Source organism: Perissodus microlepis, chromosome 5, assembly GCF_051167445.1.
Source record: "Perissodus microlepis isolate ML-2025 ecotype Zambia chromosome 5, ASM5116744v1, whole genome shotgun sequence".
NCBI classification, from domain to species: Eukaryota; Metazoa; Chordata; class Actinopteri; order Cichliformes; family Cichlidae; genus Perissodus; species Perissodus microlepis.
In genome coordinates, this window is record NC_140465.1 from 8841756 (window position 1) to 8868630 (window position 26875).

Sequence of the window (26875 nt, forward strand, 5' to 3'; positions counted from 1 at the left end):
TGTGGGGCCGCAGGTTGGCACACTCACAGGAGGCTTTATTGGGGTGCCGTCCTGAGCGTCAGGCAGCATGCCCGATGTTGACAAAGCCTGGTATCGCCTGCTGTCAGCCCATTCTGTGTGCACCCGGCGGAAAGAATCAATTAGGCCGTGGTCACAACAGAGCACTTTAATATTTGACTTTTAATCAGTGGGCAGAAGGCAGGATGGTGCATGGAAGCAAGCCGGGAGTTTCTGTCTTGCTGATGTGGAAAATGAGGGTCAGGAAAATGCTCCAAGACCCCTGCTGTGTGCATCAAATATCCTAGGGTGGATGTAAGAAACCTGCACCCACCACTGGCTAATCCAAAGCGGTTAGGGAAAAATATCCTTTTGTCACTCACACGATATCAAAAGCACCTTATGCAATCAGCTGCAAGGAATAGTGGAGATATATCAAACAACTTTGTTCATAAACAACCAGAACTCTGTGGAAAGGACACTGGTTTCAGAGGGGAGGCTGAATTGATGAGGTCTTCATTCAGCGAATGAACTGTACCTTTGAAGAGTTTCTCTAGCAGACTTTTGGTTTTTATCCTGCACTGCCGAAGGCTCTCTCTACCAGGAAGAAGAGGAGGAAGAAAGAGAGAGGTGAATGCTGTCCTCAAACTAGGGGTTTGAAGTGGAGATCAGTCCTCAAACAGAATATTTTAGCAAAGGCACATCATTCACCTGTCTGCTCTTGCTAGTGTCACAGAAACATGAAGCTATATCAGAGCTGAGCTGCCTTAAATCGTCTGTCAATACAAGTTTCATAGTGAGGCATATTGTCTTCACAAACAAAACAGTAAACTATTGCATGTATATTAGGAGCCCTTTGTAGCAGTTGTTTGTTAATCAGAAAGGAGAACTGCCCTGCATACTGATGTTTTTGCAAGTGGTAATGAGACAGCTGTACACAGCTGTGCAAATAATATACCCACATGTACAGAGAGTAGTTTCTTCTGCAGCTATCCAACTGTTCACACAGGATGACTCTGATCATAGCAGCAGCACGACTATGTTACTGGTAATCAGGACACAGTAACAGTAACACATCTAACAACTAATTTAAAGCATAAAATGTGTCCAGTCCTATCATTACTTGTTTAGATAATACATTAATCTAACCCAAAGCCACAGGGGGTGAAGGTGATTTTTCATAAAAAGTCTACACTTTATAACCAGCTCATTAGTCTCACCTCACCCAACACTCTACAGCATTCATTTCACTCTTTTTTCCTATTCATAACTACCATTTCTATTGATGAGGGTGCATCTGCTGTGGCCAGCAACCAAAACACCCACAGATTTCTTTCATCATGATGTCCCTCTCTGCAGAAGCAATAACAACCATGCCTTTATTTGTGCAGAACCAAGTGGTAATCACTGGCATTCAGATCAAATGAGCTGATGTGATTCAGGGACTGGCTGAAGCAACGTGATGTCTTTGGAAGAGATGATTTCATCCCCATTGTAGGAAATAAAGTGTTGACACTAACGTAACCTGCAGTTTTCTCAGGAATAAGGAGAATCCATGGTAACGGGAAAAGGTAATAAGTCAGTCCCTGACTGATTTCTGAAGATGAAGGTGTGATACCCAAAAAGTACAAAATCAGATAACCAGAAAAGACCAAATCTGTGTGATTTGATTTCACGAAGAAACGTAAAGACATGCACTGATCCACATCTTCAGAAACCTATCTGTGGAAACGAGACAAAACTCCATCCACGGGGATGTTAGCAGATGGAAAATTCTCTTTGAGAGGTGAACATCCTTACCTTATTTTCTAAACAAGCTGCCAAAGATGTTCTCTCCCACAGAAATCAGCCTCTCGCTGCCAAATCCTGTAAGCAAACACAAAGTCCAGAGTGGTTGAATACTTGGAACATATGTTACTTCAGTTTAGAAGCTCAAACAAAGCCAGAATATTCCATATTGTTGCCACTGCATTATTTTTTTTTAACAAATATTTTTTTAATGCTTGACCCCAGCTTGATTTGTTCCTCTCCACCCTAAAAAATGCCATTAAGTACTCTGTCTAGATGCCACTCTGAAATGCTACTCTTCTTTCACACATAGCCCAATGACTGAGAACATCTGGTGTACACATGGTATTCAAACAAGATAGTCCATGTATGATGGATGTTGTGACGCCTGAGGAAGCAGGCAATAGTTCAGGAGGTGGTTTAATTAGACCTGTACCAGAATATAAATGATCTGATTTTAACATAATTACCTCTTACTCTCTGGGACATTTTTAGCAATAGTGATAACAACCCGTTTTCCTTCATAACACTATGAAATTGCTGCTAAATTTCAGCCAGGCAAACAATGAAATCTTTATACTAGGTGTCAGAAGCAGTGGAGCTACAGAAAAATAGCTGTTTTCACCCTCCTCTTTCCATCAAGCTGCCATCTAACACTATCTACATGTCTCCAAATGTCTCCAGTTGTGATCTTGTAAGCTGCAAGGCCTTGTTTGGTGTCTGTCTGTGAAGACATGCTGACAGGAATGGAGCTGTCTGATCCCTGTTCTGATTGGACAGGTGTCAGTGTCCAGCATGTAAACATCTGAGGCAAGCCAAAACCAACTTCGACATCTCCATAACACTCTGTGAAATCTTTGATGAGGTGTCTTGCACACGCACAGTGGTGATGTGCATATGCACGTGCACACACACGCACACACATTTGGTATGTGAAGCATAGCTAAGAATATGCTGGAAAGCCCACTGTCATCTCGCTGCCAAGGCACGTCTCTGACCCCAGCTGCTCTCTGCCCAAGCCAGCACTCCTAGCCACTCATGGGCATCAAAGAGAGGTGAGTCTGTGCACCTGTGCCTGTTTATCTGTCCATCTAAAAATGTGTAGCAGTCATGCAAGTAACCGGAATAGGCATTTAAAGCTAAGCATTTCAGTGATGTGACAACACAAAACATCTGAGACATTATTTATTTTGACAGGATTTTATGTGGCGAAAAATGATATCCACATACATTCGCAGAACTCAGCAGACACAGCAGGCTGCAAATGGCAAAAGTGATTTTCCTTCTTTCTCAATTCCTGAGATAAAGAAGTGACAGATTTAATAAAAAGTAAGCAGAGAGGGAGATGAAGGAAGGAGGGGATTGGAACAGGCCAAGGGCGACAAGGAAGCACGACAAGCGTGGCAACTGAGAGAAAATGTGACACCTGGCCTTGTCCTTGATGTGAATAAGAGAATGATACATCAAAACGTGACACGGCAGAAAGATGGCTATTACCCAGGCAATGGCAAGATGAAGAGGAAGAGACTATTTTTAGCAGTGGAGTAAAAATACACCAGGGGTTCACTTAGTATTCCTTTCTGTGAAGAGAATTTCAGGTTCTTGCCAGTTTTACACCAAAACAGTAAAGACATTTTGAAGTAAATATTGACAAATATAAGCTACGAGCTGACTTCATCCTCCAGATAAGCTGGAATGAGCTGTCTTTTTACAGTGATCCTGATCACGTTTGACTGTGAGGGCAAATAACTGGAAGCCTGAGGCAATGTTTTTTTGATTAGTTGCGTTCTTCATTGGAGAGGCGACTGATTGATGTCAGTGGACTGAAACTTCAGTTCTGGCTCCATTGATCCCTTACCCTCACTCCTATCTCTTCTCCAATTAAGAGTTCACAAAGCCACCACTTCTAATGAATACCACCTTCCTGCCAACATCTTAATGTTGCATTCACAGCGCTGTCTGCTTCCTCACTCCAATTGTGGTTAATGCACAATCACTTGAGCGATAATGACAGAATTGATCTAGAGGTGCGATGAGGTAGATTTGTAGGGGACGGGAGGAGTGGGGGAGGATCAAGGTTAGTTAAGAAATCCCACAGTTCTTTAAACAAGCCTCGGGCAGACAGTGCAAATCTTTGTACATCACTTGGAATCAATTGCTTCACCAGCAGCCAGATTTTAAGGATTAGAACGAATTGAGCTACTTTGGGATGTAGAAATCTGGGATGTGTCTGGGTGTCAGGCGAGGAAGATCAAAAGATTCATTAGATGAGAATTAGATCAAACACACTCAAAGTTGTGAGGACAGACGTGGAGGAGTGTGTAAGAGTGAGAGTGGTCGACATGAGAGAAATAGAAATCCAGACACACAAGCCAAAAAGCTGTCTGACTCTGAATCTATTTAATTGCCAGGTACATACTGATACAAAGAATCTGCCTGCCTGCCTGCCTTTCTCACTCCAGAGCTGTTGGCACATCAATCTCTTGATCTGCCACCTTGGGGTGAAGCCAGAAAAAAAACACTTCAGTCACAGGTCAGTTGTGCCCCAGTGCACCCAAGCTTAAATCTGTAATCCCAGTGCTTTGGTGGAGTGAGGAAATCCAATTTCAGAGATCTGTAATTCTATAAACCTTATTTGGCACAACAATGACTGCTACACCCTGAGGGAGAGGCACGAGGGAGGGGTGAGGGTGCGCAACGAGGTGGGAAACTGCAGTTGTGACTTAAACACAGGGATGGAGAGAGGGCGAAGAACACAGAAACTGAGATTAAGGTAGAGCTAGAGTGTAGCAAATCAGGAAAATGAAGAAGACAGAAGCGTTCTGGCTCAGCTGAACTTCTGATAAGTTACCATGACCAGGTACAACATGATGAAATGGATGATGCATTGAAATTTGCTGGGTAAAATCTTCAACTTTCAGTATTTCCATTTGGAATCTTCACTGCTGCTGAACTCATTGTTCCTGATTTAACAAAGACTTAAAGAATATCCCACATTTGTCATAGCTTTTTGTTTCATTTTCTTTCTCTTTAAAATGTATTCATTTCTTCTTTGCTTTAAATCATATTTGAGCCTTTGTCAAACGAGATCACACAGTGCTCATTATGCCTATCAGCACTCTGATCAGTTCAGTCTATTATTTTGTAATGTACTGGAGTTCAAAGTAACACTACACTGTAATCATATTTTATCTGTCTGCAACACAGTAATGTAAGACATTATATTTCCTAAGAATTTATATTTCATTATAATTATGAATCTAACAATTTTGTCCCTACTTGCATTACTTAGGTTCTTTAATTATCTCAGTAATGGGAGACAGAAAAACCCCCAAATGTGTCTTGTGAATAATCCATGATTTAAGTCCATGTGGGACACAGGAACATCATAATAGACCCATCAGCTGAGAAATGGAGATATGCACATCAAAACTGTTGCACAAAAAGAAAAAAATGTGCACAGGACAGAAGCAACTATCCATTTCTGTGAACAGGACATCAAAAGCCAACAAGCTCCTGGAGTGGATGCAACATGCTAACACAACTCTATTAACAAAAACTGAGCGTATTCTGCTCCCAACCAAGCATCCAAAGCTTGCTTTTTTAATCAACAGCTGTGTGACCTTTTTTTCTTATATATAAATGACCAATAATGTGTAATACACCATTAATCCAGCACTGGTAGCAGTCTGCTTTACATCAATAAGCCATGACTGGCTTGGCAGAGCTGAAATGGGAAGCGACCATAATGACAAGGAGAGAGCAGCCTGCAGCAGTGACAGTGGAGCCTTTGGGCAAAGAAAAAACTGGAGATACCAAGAAAAAGTTTCCTAAAAAAATCCAAACAAACCAAAAACCTCAGTGTTCAGAGGAAGAGTGGGAGTCTAAAATATTGATCGACTGTGAGGCATGTGTCCTGAGCACATGCCGACAGTGCCCGAACAGGGCAGGAGGGTTTGAGAGATGTTTTGTACAGTATATATAAATTCCACAAGAGAAAATAATATATTTTAGTCGGTTTGGGTCGGTGTGTCCTACCATCATCTCTGCATCCTGTATTCATTTAATCATAACATCAATGGGCCATTTAGTCTGCTGTTATCTGAGTGCTCTCATTGATTGTTTGCCTAAATTCAGGAGAGTGGGGTGTGTCTGTTTGTTTTGTCTTACTAATGGACATCATCTCAGCACACACCTCAGAGCAAAGCTGAGAGCAGGCAGCAGAGGCGCCACAGCTATAGAAAACAGAAGCACATGCTTGGATGAGAGGAATATACATCAGAGATTGATCAATAAAAAAAACTCTTCAATGCCATTCATGAAGGACGCAGGTGGAGAAAATGCAGATGAAAGCAATTACGACAATAATTACATCTGCGCTGATAAGATTTCGCTTCTCAGACAGAAAAAAAGAGATGAGAAAAATGGCTTTGAACTTGAGTCAGATATTGGCTGTGTTCTGAAATCTCCCAATCACTGCTCTTAGCAACCGCAGTTAATTCTGTCATAAATTATTCACAACTGTAACAAAACTGTTGCAAAAGGCCACAGATAACCCCAGGATTTAAAAGCTGATTAGAGGAGCAGATTGCGGAGCACGGATTTAATACAAAATTCACAGATATAGGAGGGCTTTAGTGACATCGCTGCTGTTTGATATTGCAAGTGAGAAGGGGCCTCCAGCCGCTGTCTCTCCTGAGACAGATAGGCCAGTGAAGCCTGTACTCTGTGGCCAGCAGGGTATAATTACATTTCCCCGTGGGGGCATCTCCACCGCAGCAGCTCAGCCATATAGAGGGAAGAGATTGAAATCTGATTGCATTTGCACACAATGGCTTTCCACACATAAACAGTGGGAATTGCATCTGCACACAGCGCACACTCATCCGACGCGACACAGGCACAAACACGGAGAAAGAACTACACCGATGTACTTCACCAGTGTGCTCCTATCAGTCCTGGACTGTGCTTCTTTCTCATTGTGCTTTCAGAGAGGAGTGTCTGAGATGCTTCATTCAAGGAGTCCTTCTGCCTTTCTTCCATTTTAGCTGAGAGGAGCAGAAGCTCTCAGATTTACATACTGATCTCCTGGTGCCGCCTCAGCAGGACCTGTTAACAGCAGCTTATAGACACAGATGAACAGGGATTCACGTGGGCACTACTTATTGTCTGGATAAAGAGGGTTTCTGTGCTCTTCAGTGAGAGGTACAACCCTCGATTGCTGGTTAAAACTTGAAAACATATTTCCTATAAAACATGAATTACTTAAAAATCTCTGAATACAGTCGTATACACCAACATATTCATCAAGCCCAATATATAATTAATGCCACAGCCGATATATCACAAGGTCTAAGTGCATCTTTTCGTCTCACGTGGCGGTATACGTTAGGTTTTTGTTTTCCCACCCCCACCTTTCTGCCTCTTTTCAGTGGACTATGTTATGTTTAAACACCCAATTGCCAAGATTTGCCATTAATTAATCATTCTAAAAGAAATGCTGAGTGCACAAGTAGAGGCTATAGAATAACAACAATGTTTAACCACAAATGCTATAAGTCTGACTTTACTATGGCTGCCCTCTGGTTTACACAACCAAAACAGGAGGAGTAGCTCTTTTGTTCTCCTCAGTATCTATTGGTAGCTTACCCCAGGTAGCTGAATTGCTGGATGATGCAACCACAACAGTAGCTGTGACAACTCTACCTGACAATAGAAAATGAGCCCCATTCCTCCGTCGGGGGAGATAAAAAGAAAATAAAAAGAGAAGAAGGTGGCGAGTGTTAGGGACCAAAAACAAGAGCAAACCTCGGGCCGGCATGCATTTTTTTTAACGAGAGATTTAAACAGGAAATTTATTTGGTTTATTTCTACTATATCAGTAAGTAACGCAGTCTGTTTAGTTATTAGGCTTAAACAAGTGTGTTATTCAGTGTTGTGTTTCTAACAGTGGCACTGAGGAGGATTGTGGGGGAAGTTTCTATTGTCACTTCAATGGCAGCCCAGTGAGTTTATCTGTCATTCTAAGTGAAGATATGCCTAAAAACAAAGGGACCGGGAACATTTTAGCTACAGACTGTGTAGGAAATGTAAGGGGCCAGGAAATGGAGCAGGTGAAGTAAACCATCGCATGCAGAGGGTTGAATGAAGCTAATGGGTGACATTAGCTTTACGACCCTCTAATCTAACCACCCTGTGTATAACCACAAAAGGTCAAGGTGGCAATAAAAAGAGCAGACACCAGCGCTGCTCCAGTCGCCCGTGGGCCCTCAGAGCCCATCCTGCAGTGTCACCTTGGCTGCTGTCACCGATATCTGCCACCTGTCACCACTCTGCCCCCGTGCCCAGGGATGAGGCTGCGCTGACAATAGGTCTGTCGATAGCACTTCCTCCCCAGAGTGAAGATGGGGGAACGTGTCCTCTGTTTTCATCAACAGCTTGAGTCAAGCGTGTGGGATTAACATACAATACATATTCATGCTGCTGTCTCACTTTGACACTAGCCTCACATCGCTAGTTCTCCTGCACATTTTCAAGCCATTTTTACAAATGGCGTGTCAAGAACCCCATTTTTGCCAGGAGCCCCACATGGCCTCTTATGTATTCACAACACGGCCGCTGCAAACAACATCAACAGGTCTCAAGGTCGTCACTCCCACTGATTGTGCCTGTGTTTTTGTGTGTGTGTGGAATTCATGTGTCTAAGAAAGAGTGTGTGAACAAAAGAACAAAACTAAGAGGAAAATGGCTGATGGTTGACGGAGTGCTCTGCATGTGCTGGGTGTGCATGAGCACAAATTCTGCACTGAACGTGCAATCGCTACATGTCTGCAATTAAGTCAGCACAAATAAGCGACTGTAATTTCACATCCCATTACATTAGTGAGTGTAACCCTGCAATTACTGCTTAGTGTGTGCAAACATAAATATGAACAAAACATCATGTAGGTGTGTGCATGTGTACGAGAGTAAGTGTATAGCATAAAGATGGAGTCTTAAAATGTCCGGGGATCAGCCGACAGGTAGACTAAATGGGAGCATCCTCCTTCAGTCCACTGGCATCTTAGTGAGAAAAGAGGCCAGTTGATGTGGGGGTTAGAGCTTCCATGGCAGAGTGCGTTGTGATAAATAATGAATGCTTTAAGAACAGATCTCTGAAGCTTCTTTACTTTCCGTCCATTCCTCCATCTTTGCATTTGTTCATCCCATATCACTACAAAGAACACGGGACGTTCAGCAGTCGCTGTCATTAATATTGCAGCCACTAGGTCAGTCCTCATCCCCTGACTCTGTTGCTCTTAACCATCACCACTTGGTGGTGACACAGCCTTTTGACCCATAAAGACGTTAAAACAGTGATACGAGTACATTCACAGGGACCAGACTAAAGCTGTGCAGGTTCTTACAGGAGTGGCAGCGGCTGCATTTAACGAAATGGCGATTCAAGAATGAAGGAGTCCGTTTGCAAATTAAGGTTTACTCAGTGTAAAGCATTCAAAATTGGACTGGTCTTTTCTTGGGAAAAAGTTCCGATTTTCACTCTAATTTTACACCACACTGTATTCAGCAACAGTCAGGCTTATATTTGGCTGAGTAAATACAAAGCAATGAAAGCATTTCTCAAAACACCACACTGGGAAATATGAGGACAAAGAGAAGTTTATAAATACTGACTTGTTTCAGTGAATAAAGTAGACACTTGCAGATTCTCAGCACAGCTGCTGTTAAAGCTGCTTTTCGGTGGCATATTATAAGGCATGCTGAAACATGAAAAACACTTTTAGAGACAATCGCTTAAAAACCAAATTAAAGCCCCCAAACTACCAACTTGTTCCACCAAATAAACAGCAGCTTATCCCCTTACTGCTCCGATTCAAAGCCAGATACTCCAGTGCATCCGATGAACAGTCCCATCTCTCTTACCACAATAAGCAGTGCCGTTAGCGACTCCACGCATAAATCTCAGAGGCGAACAGAATGGATCAGAGCATTCAAGTGTAAACTAGGGCAAAGCTCCAGCACTGTACCTTCTAGATACGCTACTCTGAAAGCAAGTCCTGTGGAGGAACAAGCAATCACATACTGAGGGATACACATGCTGTCCCCAGTCATCTATGACAAATGCACACACAGGCACAGATAAAAATGCACACACCTGTTTGGCCAGTCAAGTGCCATCCAGTTTCGTCTGGTCCGGTCAGATCGGGTCCGCTGTACTAGCAGAGCGAGGAGATCGTCTCACCCCACACACAGCCCGGTGCAGACAGCTCACTGTTATAGATGCACTGACAAGTGAAAGGAGGGAGGCGTGGTTTCACATGAGATAAATAAAAGAGGGAGGGAAAAAGGGAGGAGAGAGGCTCCCTCAATCTACAATTCAATTTCACCCTCGCTCCCTTTCTCAGCAGCATTTTTGTCCACTTCTTTTGGAATATTGTTGTTGTTATTCGAGCACGTCTTTTCCGTCTTCCTACCTGGCTGTTACCCATTAGTTTTAGCTGTGCTTCTGCTCTCTTTCTTCCTGTTGGGTCTGATTCACAGGGCAGTAATGTTTGTGGGCATTGTGTGTGTGCATATATATCCGTGTGTGTGTGCCTGCGTGCACGCATCCATGCAAGACAGTGAACCAGGGCAGCTCCGGCCATCTGTTGGAGCCTGGGAGCTTCACCTATTCACAGTCTCATAAAGGCAGAGGCACACAGAGGAAAAAGAGAGAAAAGAATGGGAGGGAACAGAGGATCAATCTTAGTGCCGCAGGGTTGAGGAGGAAAAGGCACAGCCTGGCACACACACCATATCTATCAGACTGGCACCTCTGAGGAGAGCTGGCGTGGGCACGCCTGCTCACTGGGTCGAAGCAGCACAGGGGATTTGGCTCGCAGTGCATGGGCATGCAGATAGAAAAGAAACCCACACCACAATCAATTTATATACAAGCACACAGAAGGGATACATGGGAGAGTTCACACACTCAGAAATCCTCCAAACTGATTCTCTCTTTGACAAAACAAACAGGATCAATCAAGATGGATAATCCTACAAGCTCACAGAGACAAGGGGATGGAGGGCTGGGGATAATTCTAACAACCCGCACGGAAAGTCTGCCCCGAGTCCTTCCATCACAGCAGAGCTAAAGCAGGCGTTTTCCTGCTCAGTTGAAGCCTGGTATTTCTCCTGAGTGCCGGTGTCACTTCCTATCCCTGACCAGGAAAGAGAGGTGCAGCGGAGGGTGGCAGAGGGTGGAGGCATTCATCATTGTCTCCACCAGCCATCCCATGATGGATGCGCCTGTTTATCCCTCTCTGCAGGTTATTTAGATGCAGTCACAGCCAGAAAGATTAGTGATGGAAAACCTCTGCACCTCTTTGCCTCCCCTCCCAAACCATCTAATCAATAACACTCTTATCAATTATCTGCATTTTGAGGTATTTCTCCATGGAAATTTGAAGCAGTGAGAGAAAGAGAGATTAATTGTCCACCCCCTCCTAGCGTTTTCAATTACATCGTCTGCAATGGATCATCTATCTGTCACTTTGTCATACTTAGGCTATTTGTGTCGCTGCAAAGAGATGAAACCGTGTTGTTTTGGAAAAATAATAAATAAATAAATCAAACAGTATTTTTCTGGCCATGACTGTCCTTTTGGAGATGAAGAACAAACAATTTAGAGTAAGGGATTTGCATGCCATTTGAGGATGAAGAAAATTATGTTTCCTGCTTCCACATAAGATTCATTCAACACTAATCCTGATTAAAAAACACATTCAAAAGCATTGTCACACAAGCCAATTGGAAGCATAAGCCCTTTGTAAAAATGGATTAGGCTGCTCTAATATTTTTCATAATAATCTTAAAACAAAATATACTTCTGTAAAATTATTTATTTCTTCAATATATGCATATGAGATTATGTCTGCGACTCTGGGACTGCTTACATAAAGGAGCCATCTAGCTGTTCTTACATGCCGAATTACAAACAATGCCCCAGAGATAGCCATGTTTTTCCTGAACGGTGCAGACATGCCAACACAGCAGCCCAGTGACACCACTTCAGCACATGCTTAATTGATGCCCACTCTCCGTCTCTGCTGCCTCCTCTCACGCACTCTTAAGCTGTGCCATCCTACCAACTTATAACTTCATGCAAATCAACAGACATGTAAACCATGAATATCGTGGATAATGCACAGACAGAGTACATTCTCTATCTAAACAAAGGTGACTTCTTTCAGCCCAACTGCATTCGAAGAAAGTTCCACAGAGGCGAGGAAGAAAAGACACGGAAAGAAATGGAAAGACTACAATACGATGCGAAGGAAGACAATAAATGTCTTTATGCTGACACAGAGAAAATTCAGCACAGGAAGGGTCCAGACAGCGGGGAACACGTTTTACATTTCTGTTTTCTGCTTCATTTGACACAAAGTGGGAAAGGCCTTGTGCACAGCCTTTGCATGATAAGGTGGGGCAGGTGCATAAATAAAAATGAATGATTTCACTTCTGATAGAACAAAAAGACAGCTCTGTTCTATCATGCTGAGATCTTGTCCTTGGCTGTGAGTGTGCTTTTACAAACGAGTTCGTTTCCTTTCTGCACTGTGTGCGCCAGGCTGATAAAAATATTCCCTGTCAGCTGGCTACATGACGAGGGGAGGACTCGGTGCAAATGAAACAGACCCTCTTACTGCCTTCTCTTCACCGGCGCTCTCTATCTTTGAGAGCTCAACTCCTATTATTTTCTTGGTAAGGGCCACTTGGTTCGAGGCTGACTTCTCTTCACCACCACTATCACCCTGGCCTCTGTGCATTTATGAATCCCTGGTTGATCTGAGGGTGTTTACAAGTAGGTCCTGTGCATTGAGACAGCACTACATCACCACAGCCACATTATGATGAGAAACAGAAAGAAAACAGCGAGAAAAAGAAGAGAAGAACCCAGGAGCTGACTACATGGGGACTTCAGGACACAAGATTGACAGAACTGAGCATGAGAGAAGTTCTCCTAAAAAACAAAATAAAAAAACACGACTGCAGGTATAATAGTAAACCTCCGAGCACACAGCTTCAGAGGCAGGGAACCAAATTACCCAGTCTATCATCCTCCTAAGCTTGCATAGGCTTAAACATAATAATAATCCTAAAAATACAAGACCTTGAAAGAAACACTGTTCACACACAGCAGAGCATTAAACATATGTATGACCAGAGGCTAACTCTTTTAACTTACTGCAAATACAAATAGTGTAAAGAATCACATTCTGCAGCTGTGCTCATTGCTCCCGGATGTTTCCTCGGTGCATGTTTCTGTGGCACAGAAGGTCGTCACAACAGCAGAATAGATTAGCTGACTTAGCCCTACATCATTACATCCCTCCATGCCACACATCGCCCTGTCACGTCCAATGTAATTTCCTCTTATTTATTTCATCCTTCCCGTCGCTGCCACATCACACGCGCCCACTGAAAATATAAATAGTTCATAAGTCTGTTATGAGCGGCCATTGTTTTCTAGTGCCGAGTTCCATACCCTGAAGTGATGTTATAATTCATTTATGAATGTCCCACAAATCTGAATGGTACAATTAAAAAGAACAGAGGCTTCAGCAAAGTCCTCAGTGCAGATTTTAAATTTAATTGCTAAGCGTTTGATTATTTCACACTGAAGAAAGTCTGAATAAGACCAACTAAATGCTCTGCAATAAAATATAAAATCTACAAGAGAACAACTGTGGGAAAGCCTGTCTCCCTTTGTTCGACAAGAACTACAGATTTCATTCTAGTTTTTAAGTCGTACACAGAACTCACAGAACAAACACAGACACACAGAGGAAAGAAAAAGTTAAAAAATGGTGTCCTGGTTGAACAGGTTTGATTATCCGTGTAGACATGGAAAACATTGGGATTTATCTAGTTACCAACAATATAAGATATGCCTTTGTCTGACAGTTCAAAATATTTTGGAAAAGACTGTCGTAGTAGCTTGCTATCGTTCTTGTTAGTACAAAATAGTACACTCCATTGATTCGTCGATCTGCCAAAACAGTGTGCTGTCAACATTACTACATGGTGTACTAACACGTAGTAATTAGAATTGGGACACCCTGCCAGGCTTGCTAACTGAGCCCATGTTATGTGATCATCAGCCAGCAGGGGGAGGCGAACTCAGGGCTTCATGGAATAAATCTTCCGCTGTGCATCAAGAGTATAAAAGAACCCAAATGCATTACTTGAAGGTGGGAAAGGCAACTGAACTGATTGAAAATGCTCAAATGGTGCTTATGCTAAAACTGAATCCCCACTTTTCCGTATTCCTCGTGTACCTGCATAATGTTTTTTTTTCACTCATAAACCCATGTTTATATAATTAAGGAAACAGAAAGTCAAAAACTGTGCATTTCTCTTTCTTTATGTGATACTCTATATTTTCACTGGCTATTTGGTGTTTGTGTGCGACAGGCATTGGCAGCAGTGAGTCAACAAACTAAACATACTTTTGAATGATTCATTTTCTTTGCCAGTATGACTAAAGGCAGCGTTGTCAGGTTTATGTACTCCATTGTGCTCTAAATGTTTAAGCACACAGCTTTCAGTTTCTACTATATTATGTTTTTAACCTCTTTATATTTTTCCCATAGTACAGTTTAGCTGCCCGTACATTTATCAATGTTTGAAATCAGTCAGATGCTGCCAACACCATCCTTCTCATGTGAAAGTGCAGGGGAAACTTGTTGACTTAGTGAAATGATGACCAGTTTTGTGTGACTGCTTATCCTGACTGCAGATGTTGCGGTAAGTAAATCCCGTTTGTCTTTTTATTTTTAATTTTCATTTATTGGCTGTTATAAATGCAGATACTGACATCTGCACGGCATCAATGCGGTTAGCTCGTTAGCGTCAGCGCCGTCCAGCCCCATGCACGGGGCGATCCAGGCTAACTCGCCAACAGAGATTTGCCACATTAATGCGGTTAGGGCGTTAATGTCTTTTTAACGAGATTAACGCTGACAGCACTAGTTTTAATATGGGGATACGGCATCTGTTCTTGCTCATGAAGATATCGCCAGAATATAGCAGACAAGGATGACTAGTGGTGAAGGCTGAGCCCTTTCAAGGGATTTGGTGGGAGGCAAACAATGAAGGCAAATACACTCTGGCAACCAGGCAGGAGGCCAGAAGTAAAGATGAAGACACTATAGGATCCAGGCAGGAGGCCAACAGAAGAGATGGAACCACTCTGAAGGCCATGCAGGTGGCCTACTGAGAAGGCCAGACCTCAAAGGTGGGTGCACTGGACACTAAAGATCAGAGTACTACTAGACAGACACATGTTCCCCAGCTAGGAGTTCAGCCAACTCTACAGGAAGAATAGGTGAAGGCTATGGCAAATGTTAGGTCAGTCGCGTCAGCAGATATTTATACATTTATGAAACCTTGACATTACTGAACCACCTTTTCTAGTGTGTGCTCTCTTCAAAATGGACTCCTGAGAACAGCTGTAGGTGGAATCAGGCATGAGGTTTGCAATTATAGGGAGTGGTCGAGGTAGGAGGTTAGAAGTCCCAATTACTAACATACTCAGGATCTAGAAGTGACAGGTGGCTCACCAGTAAGTGGCTAGCTACCTGGGGAACTTGAGCAGGGTGGTGTGGAAACAGAGCCAGCTTAACCATCTGGATTGTTTCAGAAACTAGATCAGCCATTGGGAAGAAGCAGGGACAGGCAACAGGCTGGAAGCTGGTGCAGGCAGCAGGCTACTGGGCCACTAGCTAGCCAAGTCAGGAGGAGGCTTCAGGATGTTTTTTTGCTACTAGACACATGATAATCTTAGCTTGAAGACTACCAGAAGACTTGCCAGCGCTTCCCTGCTTACAAATTCAAATAAACAAACAAAAATAAATCAATTCCACTATACTATGGATGAATAAGTCCATAGGTCCACGGTTAAGCATGGAACTGTGGACTTATTTATGCTACGGTTTAACCAGAGGACATTGCTTACTCAACTTTTTTGAACTTTTCAGAAAAGAAAAAATGATTTAGGATGTGGAAACAGAAACAAAACAGTCTAAAAGAGAATGGTCTACACATTTACACAGTGAGACAAAAACAAAACTAACAACAACAGCAAGTGGAAGGTGAAAACACAAAAAAATCCAAAAACACCTGACAGGAAGAAACAAGGAATACAAAATGAAAATGGTTCCTGTGGTTGACTACTGACAGTACAAAGATGATCCAGCAACAAGGGGGGGATCAGCAAGTGGCATATAAACAGAGAACCCTGGTGACACATGAAACCAAGTGGGAAAATAAAGACAGCAAGCACAACAGAATGACATGAATGAAGGTGAGCGCTTCCAAACACACACAAACATGACACATCTTTGGAATCCAAAGTTTGGTTTTGCAAATCTCAACCTTTGAAACTATTTGTGGCATAATTACTACATGCATGTAGATATGCTGAAAGAATCCATTACCTTTGCATTAGAAACAGGCTTTTGGAAGTAACCAAATTGAAGCTGAGAAATAAATAAAACTCCTGAGTGGAAGAGCTCGCTTGTAGAGAATCATTAGGTTTCTTTCCATAATATTGTAGAGTCTTTGCTCTATAGTGTCTTGTGACCTGAGAAAACTGGTATGGTGAACTTGTGATATATAAATAAAAATGAACAGAAATAAATTGGAAATTTTATGATGAAGGAAAAAGCCAAAAAACGCAAAACAACCCCCCCACAAACAAATCTAAGCTAACTTAGAGACTCCAGGCCTTTAAACACCTCGAGTGTTTATAGGTTCACAGTAAAGGAAAGTGTTGCAAAAAGTGGACGACAGATTTTCTCATTCATGTGTACAGAAGCAAACACTAAGCTACACATTTTGTTCCCATCCGTGCATGTGCAGCAGCAGCGCAGCGGTTAGGGAACTGTTAGCAGACTGTGGGATCCACAGATCAAAGAGTGGCCCCCCGTCGAGGTCTGCGGTCCCAAGGAACACAAGCCGACATGGACCACAGCCAGCATTCACATCTCCAGCTACTTAACCGAAACCTCTTTGACGCTGTGTTATTTGCATTCCTAATGTACAGCACTCAGAGTAATATCTGCCACACATATTAAATAAGAAGTGCTTGTGGGTTTGTCTAACAAGGCACCCCAGTGTTTTTAGCACAAATACATTTGTAATCACTTTAAAATGATGTGAGGGTGGCTACACAGAGGAGCTGAATTACTAAGAAATGGGTGAATTTTACAATATAATTAAATGAACATTTTTTATGAACTTGCTCACTACATATTCTCAGATCTTTATTTGGAGACACATCGCATCACAAACCCACTCTACTTGCACACCTGTTGTAACACAAAACAATGCGTACACTCAGTCACACGGGACTCTCACCGTTTGCTGAAATTTCAAGTACCTTGAAGTATCCTTGTAATCTGTGCACTCACTGTAGTGGAAGAATGGCCTGAATTATAAAGCCAGCAGCTTTAAATGGCTATGATTAGCAAGCAGGCGTGTTGGGTGTCTTCAATAGTTAATTACTTGTTTGCACCAGAGTAGACCTCACATCTTTTTTGTATGGTTCTCTGTGTGTGCAAACAAACACTGGCTGGCGTGCAGTAAGGAGCTGTCAGGGTGTGGGGAAGGGCTTGGTGTAAGGACTCACATCACAAGGAAAGGGCAACACTGCTGGGAGCTTTCCCCTAATGTGTGAGTATGTTTATTACTTTTTTATAGCACTAAATGTTTCAAAATCATTAGAAAAACTTCTGCGCGCTCTTCTTCAAGAGGCTAATTTGGGCTCTGATGTTCTCTTTGTGGTTTCGATTTTGCAGTTATGTAACTGTACGGGTTATGGTTAAAAGCCCTCACTGCCTGTGTTTACATGAGCACACATCTAACAGCAGAGACAAATGGGAATTGAGCTGCAGCATTCTCGCAGCATATGGACCATTTGCTGCCAGCTAGCTATGGCAGAATGACACCTGTACAGCACACTGTGATAACACAGCCGCCGTCATCTCCTTCCATTGTGCCCTGAAAAAGAAATGTTTGGCATACATCCTTTTCTTATCACCGCCCTCTGGCCACTGCTCCACTGCTGCCCTAAAACAGCCCTGTAAGCAGACTAAAGACAAGTGGGAGGATGAAGTAGCACCTTTCTCTCCCCCATGAGAAATGAAATGATGAATTGTGTAAAATCCTATTTGGCACCTAATATTAAAAGTCGAAGATTAAGCCAGCAAAGAAAAATGCAGAAAAGAGCTGATGTAGACAGAGCAGAGGAGGGCCCATTAGAGGAACGCTCCTGTCTGTCTTTCTGTCCAGCTGGGTGACACCTCGCCCCTTAATGAGCTGTCTGAAGTCAAACAGGAGAAATACCAACACAATAAATTACCAGCCTCATCCCTCCCTGTTTGCCTTCACTCAGATATGGCTGAGTAATCGTACTATCTGGACCTGAATCGTCCAGAATGAGATTCTGTCAAATCACATTCTACAATCCACGGGGTCATTTGCATAACTACATTTGATGTTTCCAGCAATACTGGTGACATGTTTTTCTTCAGTTAATTAGATTTTGGAATTACTTTTCCGAAAGGGAAAAGAAAAATCTTGCCATTTGGAAGTGACAAGATAAAATTGTGTATATGGATAATTGCGTGGCAGTGTTGGAATTAGAGCTGGAGAGAGAAGGTATTTTTGCAGTTGTGAGCTAATACTCTATTCCAATTTCAGTCTGTTTAGCATGCACGCTCTGAACTGTTCCCTCTGACACGGCAAACCTCATTAAGATAGAGCAAAGTAATTCACTTGAGAACGAGAGCTAATTCTTCATATCTTTTTTTCTTCTTCTTAGAGATATAGAGACAAACTAGAATTTTTAGTGAGTACACACACTTGAAGGTAGCGCTCTCTCCTCAGCTCTTATCACAACACATTTACCACAGATCAAAGAGAAAAGGGAGAAGACGTAACCTTCAGCTACATTTGAACTGGTGCTGGTAGAAACAGAGCAGACTGAGCCCTTGTATGTCGAGCTTACTCTGGAAAAAACTGTCAAATAGAATGGACGTCTGAGCTGCATGAGGCCAGTCTATGTGTGCATCTATTCCTGCTGATAAAGCACAGCTAACCTTTAGGAAGCACATGTGGAGGAGAAGGCAGGAGAGCAAATGGCTAAGAGGAATAGGTGCAAGAGAGAAAGAAGGAGTGAGAGAAAAGAAAGGGACAATGCTGGGCCTGCAATGGGCAGACATCCATTATCCAAGCGCTCAGCATGGAATATGGCATTTACCAAGAACAGCCAAATGCCATGGCAATTAAACAGGGCCTTGAATGCCAGCTGTATCAATACCCCTTGTAGCATTATGGCTGCACTTGTGCAGGAGTGCAACACACACACACACACACCTGAAAAAAGACCTACATATATTTTCTGTGTTTTCATGAGAAAGAAAACTGTGTAGATTTAGTGCTGTGGCTTGTCTCTAACCTTAATATTATCTCAAACTAGGACACACACAGAGAAATGGAATGAATACATCACTTACACAATCACAGTGTAAGGCCTGGGAGATGGCACACATTTTACTCTGCAGGGAGTTGCAAATTGCTTTTGAATAACCAAGGTCTAATTGACAGGAAAAGAATACGCTGTCACTTCGCTGGTGCGACTGTCATTAACACATTTTTCATTTTGTACATGCTCCAAGGCATTATTGTTTTGTTGGCCCCCAATCCTTCCCTGGTGCACTGAATATGTTTTAAAATGTTTGTGAGCAGAATGTTAGCTACACAACACTCCCCGAGGGGAACAAAACACAAGAACAATCGGCTCATTAGAAGCAGAAACACTTCAAACTACAATATGGCTGGAATACACTCAGAGGAGAGACAAAGTCAGCGAGGGAAGAGCACAGATGGATGGATAGGAGGGACAGGGGGAGATAAAGGCACACCAGCAGAGGAGCAGAAACATTATGTTCGACACACAGAGAGCTTAGTGTGCACAAGAGAAATCTACCGTTGCGGTGAGGTGAATTTATAAGACTCCCGAACGTGAAGAGATTTGGGAGGGAGGTCTTATAATTAGATTACAGTAATCCAGTTAAGTGCTACCTGTTATACTGCATGTTTATACTGAGTTTAATATAAAGCAGTAATCACTTTATGCTCTCTGGAAGGTACTCAAAGGTATTTTCATATGGAAATGAGAATTTAGATAGCGAAAGCGTGCTCTTTGAAACAGTCTATCTCAAGTCTACACAAGTATTTAGCTCGTAGTAACAATGAAAGACAAGACCTTTGTTTGATTTACTGTAGCAGAAAAAAGCACAGCTGTTATTGGAGACTCTTTTCTTTTATCCCAGCGAGTCATAACAATGCATCAGTGCGCCAGCATGCACAATATCAGAAATCTTTAACTGAAACAGCTAAAAAGAGTTTAGACCTATTAGTTCCTATCCATGCTGCACACAAACTCTGCTGAGGTTTTTGAGCATGTAGGTCACACTGGAGAAGTATCAAGATAAAGTATCCTTAAAATAGAATTGTCACCATTCGTTCCAGTCAAGCTGCAGTTTACATCTATGTTTCTACAGACTTGTGTAGAGAGGACCGTCAAAGACTTTAGGGTCTAATTAGGTGTGAAACTTGAACATCATCTCCCTTTCTGTTCCTAAGTTATGATGCTGAAAATTATGTTTTATGGACAACGTTAAAATCTCTAATTAGCTTGTCCATGAGTCCAGTTGAATGTTTATGCCAGAAAAAACAAGCTATACATGTTCATATGGAAGTATGAATGTCAGTCTACTACTCTCCCACGTACAAAAGAAAGGGAGAATGCACAAGGCTTGGAGGGAAATGTGATGATCCAGCTTCATTAGAAAAAGAAAAAGAAAAAAAACAACCAAAAAAAGACTACATTTAAAAACCTGGTCGTTAAATTGCAGTTAGGTTATCTTGCAATATTTTCAAATCACATCGTATACTTTGACATTAGCGAGGCGCTACAGTTTTAAGAAGAAAAACATAATGTACAGTCACTGTACTTCAGCCAGGTACACACTGAGACACTTCCTGTTTAACCGAGTGTTTGCACTTGAAGAATTACCTCCTTCTACCCTCTTTATAGTCAGTTGTAATTACAAGCTGGTGTGAAGATAGTCCCTAAAGTGATACCAAAGATTTATACTTTAACACTCCGAAAGGGGACCAGTACTCATTAGAAATCTTACAAAATATTGCTTAAGCACATCAGCTTCTCTGAGGATCTGAATTATTCCCCTTGCAACCAATATCTGTAATCTGGGCTTCCCTACCTTTTGAATGATTCCATCTGCCAGCCTTGTTTCTCCCCTGTGAAGACCTCTGTCATGCAGAGCTTCTTCTCTTTAACAAGTGTGCCTATAAAAAGAATAACAGTATAATTCAGAGCTTTTTGAAGGACCTTACTGTGACAGCTGCACTGAGACATGGATGTCCCAGATACCCCAAACAACTGTCCGAGCCATATCGCTGACCTGAGTCTGGGTTCTGTGTGAAAGGGAGGGACAGATGGAGAAAGGATGGGAGAAACAGTGGGAGTATTTGACAGACACCAGCCTGTCTCTTTCCATGCTAGATGTCTTGCAGCAATATGGAGGGAGGCTGAAACAGTTCTCGGGGTCTCTAATGTTTTGTTCAGAGATTAGAGTTGGCTAATATTTTCCGGGACACATCATTTATAATTCATTCAGTTTATTGAATCTCTCAAACATCACTCGCAGTCTATTAATATCACATTCACAGCTTGATGAAAGTGTTCTCCTGCATGACATAACTGCAAACAAAAGCAGTTTGCATTCATTGTTTGTTAGTCTGACAAAGATAAGATTTATAGACCAGCAGCAGGCAAACACTGGCTCCAAGGGCAAGTACGGCCATCGAATAAAAGCTGATGATCTCGCTGTTGTGCATCATGACTGTGTTTGTATATATGACTTGCATTAAACCCAAAACAGGTTGCTGTGTAAGTAGGAGGAATAACAGCATCTTATTTTAATTAAAGCATAAATGAAACAGTTCACTGACTGCTGAGTGTGGTAACCTATTAACTGCTTTTTAAGTCTCCTAGTGCAACACAAAGTGCGTCTATGAGTTGTTTTACTAAATAAACACAAAATTGGTGACTCATGCAGCTGAAAAAAGGGGGAAAAATCCCTCAGATACGAGCCTAAAAGATCACTTTTATGTGATTTATTCCTAAAACAAAGCAAAACAAAACAAGCTAAAGCACTCATTGCTGAGAAAGCACACACACTGTGAACTTTACCGACCACTTCTTCAGGCATACATGCAGCTGGGATGAAGCATAATCTAAAGATGAATTTAGCTTGTAAAACATGATCAGTTTATTAAGGAGACAACAGGGCCTGCTACCGGTTTCATGATATGGTTATGGCAAAAAAAATCAAAAACGAAAGCATACTTTTCGTTGGCTTCTTATATATTTAGTATATTTATTTTCTCCTACAAATATACTACATTGACATACCTAACGGTCACATCCTCACTGCCCGGTGTTGTCGACCTGACGTGGGCTAGCATTATCTTGCAGCGACCTCTACCGACTATTACCAACATCGTCTTAAAGTGGAAAAAGAGCAAATAGTTATGTGTCGCTTCTGTTTTCTGCTTGACAATAAATTATGTATATACATATGTATATATATATATTGTATGTGTATCGTCGGTTTTATTCGTATTAAAGCGTTGCCGTCGTGTAAAATGTGGACTAGCTAAGTGCTGAGTGCGGCTATAAGTGGATAACTGTTCAACACACTGCACACTGAGCAGTTCGCTGCATGTTTGCTGTCAGGATCTCTTGACACGTCGTGTTTAGATACCCACCTGAAACACAAGATGGCGCCACCAGCTTTAGTGTGCTACTTTCACAACAGGCAGGCAGGCAGGAGTTGCTGTGGTGTACTTTCACCTGGCAGGACTGACTGAAAGGCATCAAATTATCTGCGTATGTCTTAAAAAATAAAATAAAATAATCAAAACTGTAGCTGGCTGCGGGGTGAACTCCAGATTTGAGGTGTGTGGGATAATCTAGCATACTAACTTAATCCCTTCACATCACCCTTTTCCAAATACATCCTCCTCCGTCTACATGAACCCCAGCACAGTTTCCTTATCCTTTAAATGTTTTTAATTAAATGCTTCAAATGCCCTTTTCTGTGCATTAAGATTACAAAATGTCACAGAACAAAACAACACACACGCTCTTAATGTTTAACATTAGGAGCGTGTAGCACATATAGCATATTGATGGCAGGGGAGGAGGGGGAAAAGAAGCCTTTAGCATTTCAGGCAAGTCAGGGAAATCCTTCAGCTGTTTTCCTGATCATCAGCAGTGCTGAGCTGGATCTATAGAGACCTAAGCAGCTCATCTGTTACCTCAATGCATAGTTGTGCTGTCACTGGAAAATAATCTCCTACTTCTTTTCATGATTTATAAAAACTGGAATAAGTCACGCAAAATATGGGTGAACTCAGCTAAAAAGGCTGAAACATGACATCAACATCTGACATCTATTGCCCTGGAGGCCTGAATGTTTGTGTGTGTGTGTGTGTGTGTGTGTGTGTGTGTGTGTGTGTGTGTGTGTGTGTGTGTGTGTGTGTGTGGAGGGGACAATATGCTTGGATTACACAAGCTCATCCAAGAGCCATGGGAGAGAAGGAGAAAGAGGGGTGCAGCAATAACCTGTGGATCACTTCTCCCTGAGTCAACATCAAGACTCTCTGTTTATTTTTCATTATTTCCCAGAGGCACTGAGCTCCTGGAAGAGAGGCCTCATACGCACTAACAACATCTCATCCGAACTGGAGCCTCTATCTTAACGGCCCTATTTTTAGCGTTGAAAACTGCTGCAACTCTGAGGAGAAAATGACAGCTTTTCTCTTTGTGTTAGCTGCCGTTTTTCTCACAGATATAACAAAGGCTTCGCAGATATAACAACAGGCTGCACCCCGGGAGACGAGCCTATCATCTGTTTAAGTATCGCTCTGAGAATTGTTTTTGTTTTTAGCAATAGAGCTGTTATTACAGTGAGTCTGACACAGGTGAAATTACCACGAGTGAAGAGAGAGACGCAGTTACTGCAGATAGCAGGTCATTCAGGACGCCATAACACAGCCGTAAAATAGCCCTGTTAAAGCAGTGTGTTACAAACTGAGTTAACACAACCACCGCAGCACCTTTAGCAGTCACTGTGGCTCACTGGTTTGGCAAATGGTGCCACACATGCGCAAAAAAAGATCAGTCAGATTTTCTACAATAACCTGTTCTGACATGAACACTATGGAGTTTTACAGTAACAAGTCACTTATCACTGAGAGTGTTCTGGTCCGCTTCTAACCTGACAGGGCATGAATGCTAAGATTTTCGTTTTGAGCTAATTCCCACAGTCAGTTCCAGGAGGACCTTTGGTCACGTGTGTCAAGTGAATTCATTTTTTACATGACTGTATTCAGGAACCAGGTCTGTAGAAGGTCAGTATTTACATTAAAAAAAAATGTAATTTAATTTTTTAAATGTCATTGTAGTCACCACAAAAAAGCAGTCAGACAACAGAAGCACTTTCTCTTTGAAGTATTGTCTTGTTGTTGTTTGCTTTGACGAAATTTCATGTCATTTGAGGACTAGCGAACCTGAAATGATACGCTTGGTTATTGCATTAGCATTAAAGGCTAAAAGATGACGATGCTACAGTATCCAGACAAATCAGTGGCAGTGCACCTTGTACAGAAAGAAACGCACATTTCTTTTGATTTTAAGCCAGTGAAAAGTCATCCTCTGTGATGAGTGTGAGAAATTAGCTCAGTGTTACCCAACAGCATTGTTGCAGCTAGCAGCATTAGTCAAGCTAGCCGCTAGCTGTTGGGTATGAACAAGCTAGTGTTCATACCCAACAGCAGAAACCAGGAGTGTGATGCAAACAGCAGCTGTGCGTATTGTTCCTTATGATTGTTTGAATTTGATTGTGTGATTTAGCATTTTATGAACTCTTAGTATTAAATATTAATATTCATCTGTTCAATTTGCAGACCAAGGAAGCGGTTCTCACCCATTACTGGTGTATAACTGCTTTTCTTCACACCTCCATTTCTAAAGTTATCACCCCTCGATCGGCAGCCACATTATTCATGCAGCACTTTTCACCTTCTGCTTCATTCTGATTGCTTTCCTTATACCTGACTTCGTCACCAGGCAGAATGTTTTCTAAACCAGAGGATAACAAGCTAAGCCTGTGTTTGCCTTATTGTCAGAGCACAAACACTGCTAATACCAGTCCGGGTGCACTGCCATTGCTGCTGGGCCTCTCCCAGTGGGGCGTTGGGTAGACTTGTGTTGACAGTGGTGTTACTCTGGAAAGCCTGATGATTCACACACAGCGTTGTGCCAATCTGCGGGTCTCAACACACCAGCAGCGCATACGCCTCGCAGGCCAGCCGGTGGCTCGTTGCACAATGACGGGACGCCAAAGACTTTCTTTATTTGAGCAGGCTCACGACTAGAAAACAAAATCCAGTGGCTCTTTTTCTTGGCCACACACACATGCATTTATTGTGCAATATGCAATTCTCACTAGGACAGTATGAATCAGCACTTACTGGAGGACTAACCAAATAAATTTAGCTGCCTCTCAGCCTGCTCTACAGTAAATCTCTTGGCATTTAAGCCTATTTATGGCTGTCAGTGGGTAAAAAAATGGACGTCAGCAGTGTTTTCACCACTGTGACGGTTTTCGGTTAGGTCAAAAGTCAATAGGGCTTTAGGGCATCAGCGGAGAGCAAATGTTGTTATCGCATCAGCCAGAGTTAGCTTGCCACTTTTTTAAGAACTGTATTTAGAGCTGCATCTCTCTTTGAGAGCAGCAATTGTGTCTGCTCAGCTTTTTTTCACGCTTGACACTCAAGCCCCTTGGCCCTCAGCGCAGTTGAGAGCCATGCCGACAGTTAGCACCTGTAATCTGAATAGCTGAGGTCACCTTTAGCACTTGGGACTACTTGTCCTCTTTGTCTTTCACATAAAGTCCCTCCCTCTCTTGTATCTGGTGTCTTTCTCTCTTCTCTCACCCTCTTTATCTGTCTTGTGACAGATAAAAAAACAAAAAAAACAAGAATAAGAGTGGGAACTGGAGCTGATACAGGTGGTGAGAAGATGTGCGAGGTTCACCCCGAGTGAAACGTGAGAGAAGACCATTCAGATAGACCAGGGAAACTATTTTTCTCTAATGGCTTCCAGAGAAGGCAAACACCAACTAGTGCTGTCCAGATGTAATCTGTAGTCGCCGCTTTCTCGGCTTCTTTCGAAAAAGAATATATTACCTTGTTTTACCAAAGTAGCTGGATAATTTGTTCCATTTCAGGGGGAGGGAGAGGAAGGCCGGCGACAGTCAGGCGAGCAGCCGCACAGGTTCAGGCCTTGTTGGAGAGTATCACGTAGCTGCCTTTTATGACCTGCTTAACACCAGAGAGTTGAACACAGCCGCGTGTTGTGGAGTATATGACATGGTGTGAATGCAAAAGAGGTGAAACATGTAATAATCATTTTTTGAAAAAAACTCATGTTCGTGTGTATAAAAGTAACAAGGCTACACGGAAAGAGAGCGAGAGGTTTGTGCTTGTCTGCAGTAAATTACACTGACGCCTGCTTCTCTGAATCCAATGAAAGAAACTGTTTTTGCTACAACTTTCCACTGTTTAAAAGGGAAACACTATTGTGACTGTGCTCACGTGCAAAGGGAAAACCCTGATGCACGCTGTTTACTGGATACACAATTCTAAGATTTCAGACAGACGCTTTTGGGCAGAATAGGTCATTTGCATAACAGCGTGTGTTTGCCTCAACTACCCTCTGTCTCTCAAGACCATCACAAATTGCCAAACAGTATTTATCTCATGTATATAAGAGCTCCCCCCATCATGTAATGTGAGATAACACATATGTCTCTGTTTAAAAGCCAATGAGTGTTCCCTAATGGGATGTGTGAGAACGCTGTAAGAAAAAGAAGCAGAAGCTTTATGT

At 42.3% G+C, this 26875-nt stretch overlaps 1 protein-coding gene across 4 annotated transcripts in view; it reads right to left on the bottom strand.

Annotated features, from left to right (window-relative positions):
* sulf2a (sulfatase 2a) overlaps positions 1 to 10089 on the bottom strand; it is a 33701-nt gene extending 23612 nt beyond the window's left edge. For 2 of the 4 annotated variants that reach the window (XM_084927670.1, XM_084927666.1), the window contains exons 1-2: positions 9941 to 10089; positions 1798 to 1863 (exon numbers count right to left, since the gene is read on the bottom strand). The gene's annotated coding sequence lies outside the window, so the exon portion shown is untranslated. Of the gene's footprint in view, positions 1 to 535; positions 595 to 1797; positions 1864 to 9940 lie in introns of all 4 variants that reach the window. The other 2 variants (XM_084927667.1, XM_084927669.1) reach the window with 2 other exon arrangements.
* Between the last annotated feature and the right edge of the window lie 16786 nt (positions 10090 to 26875).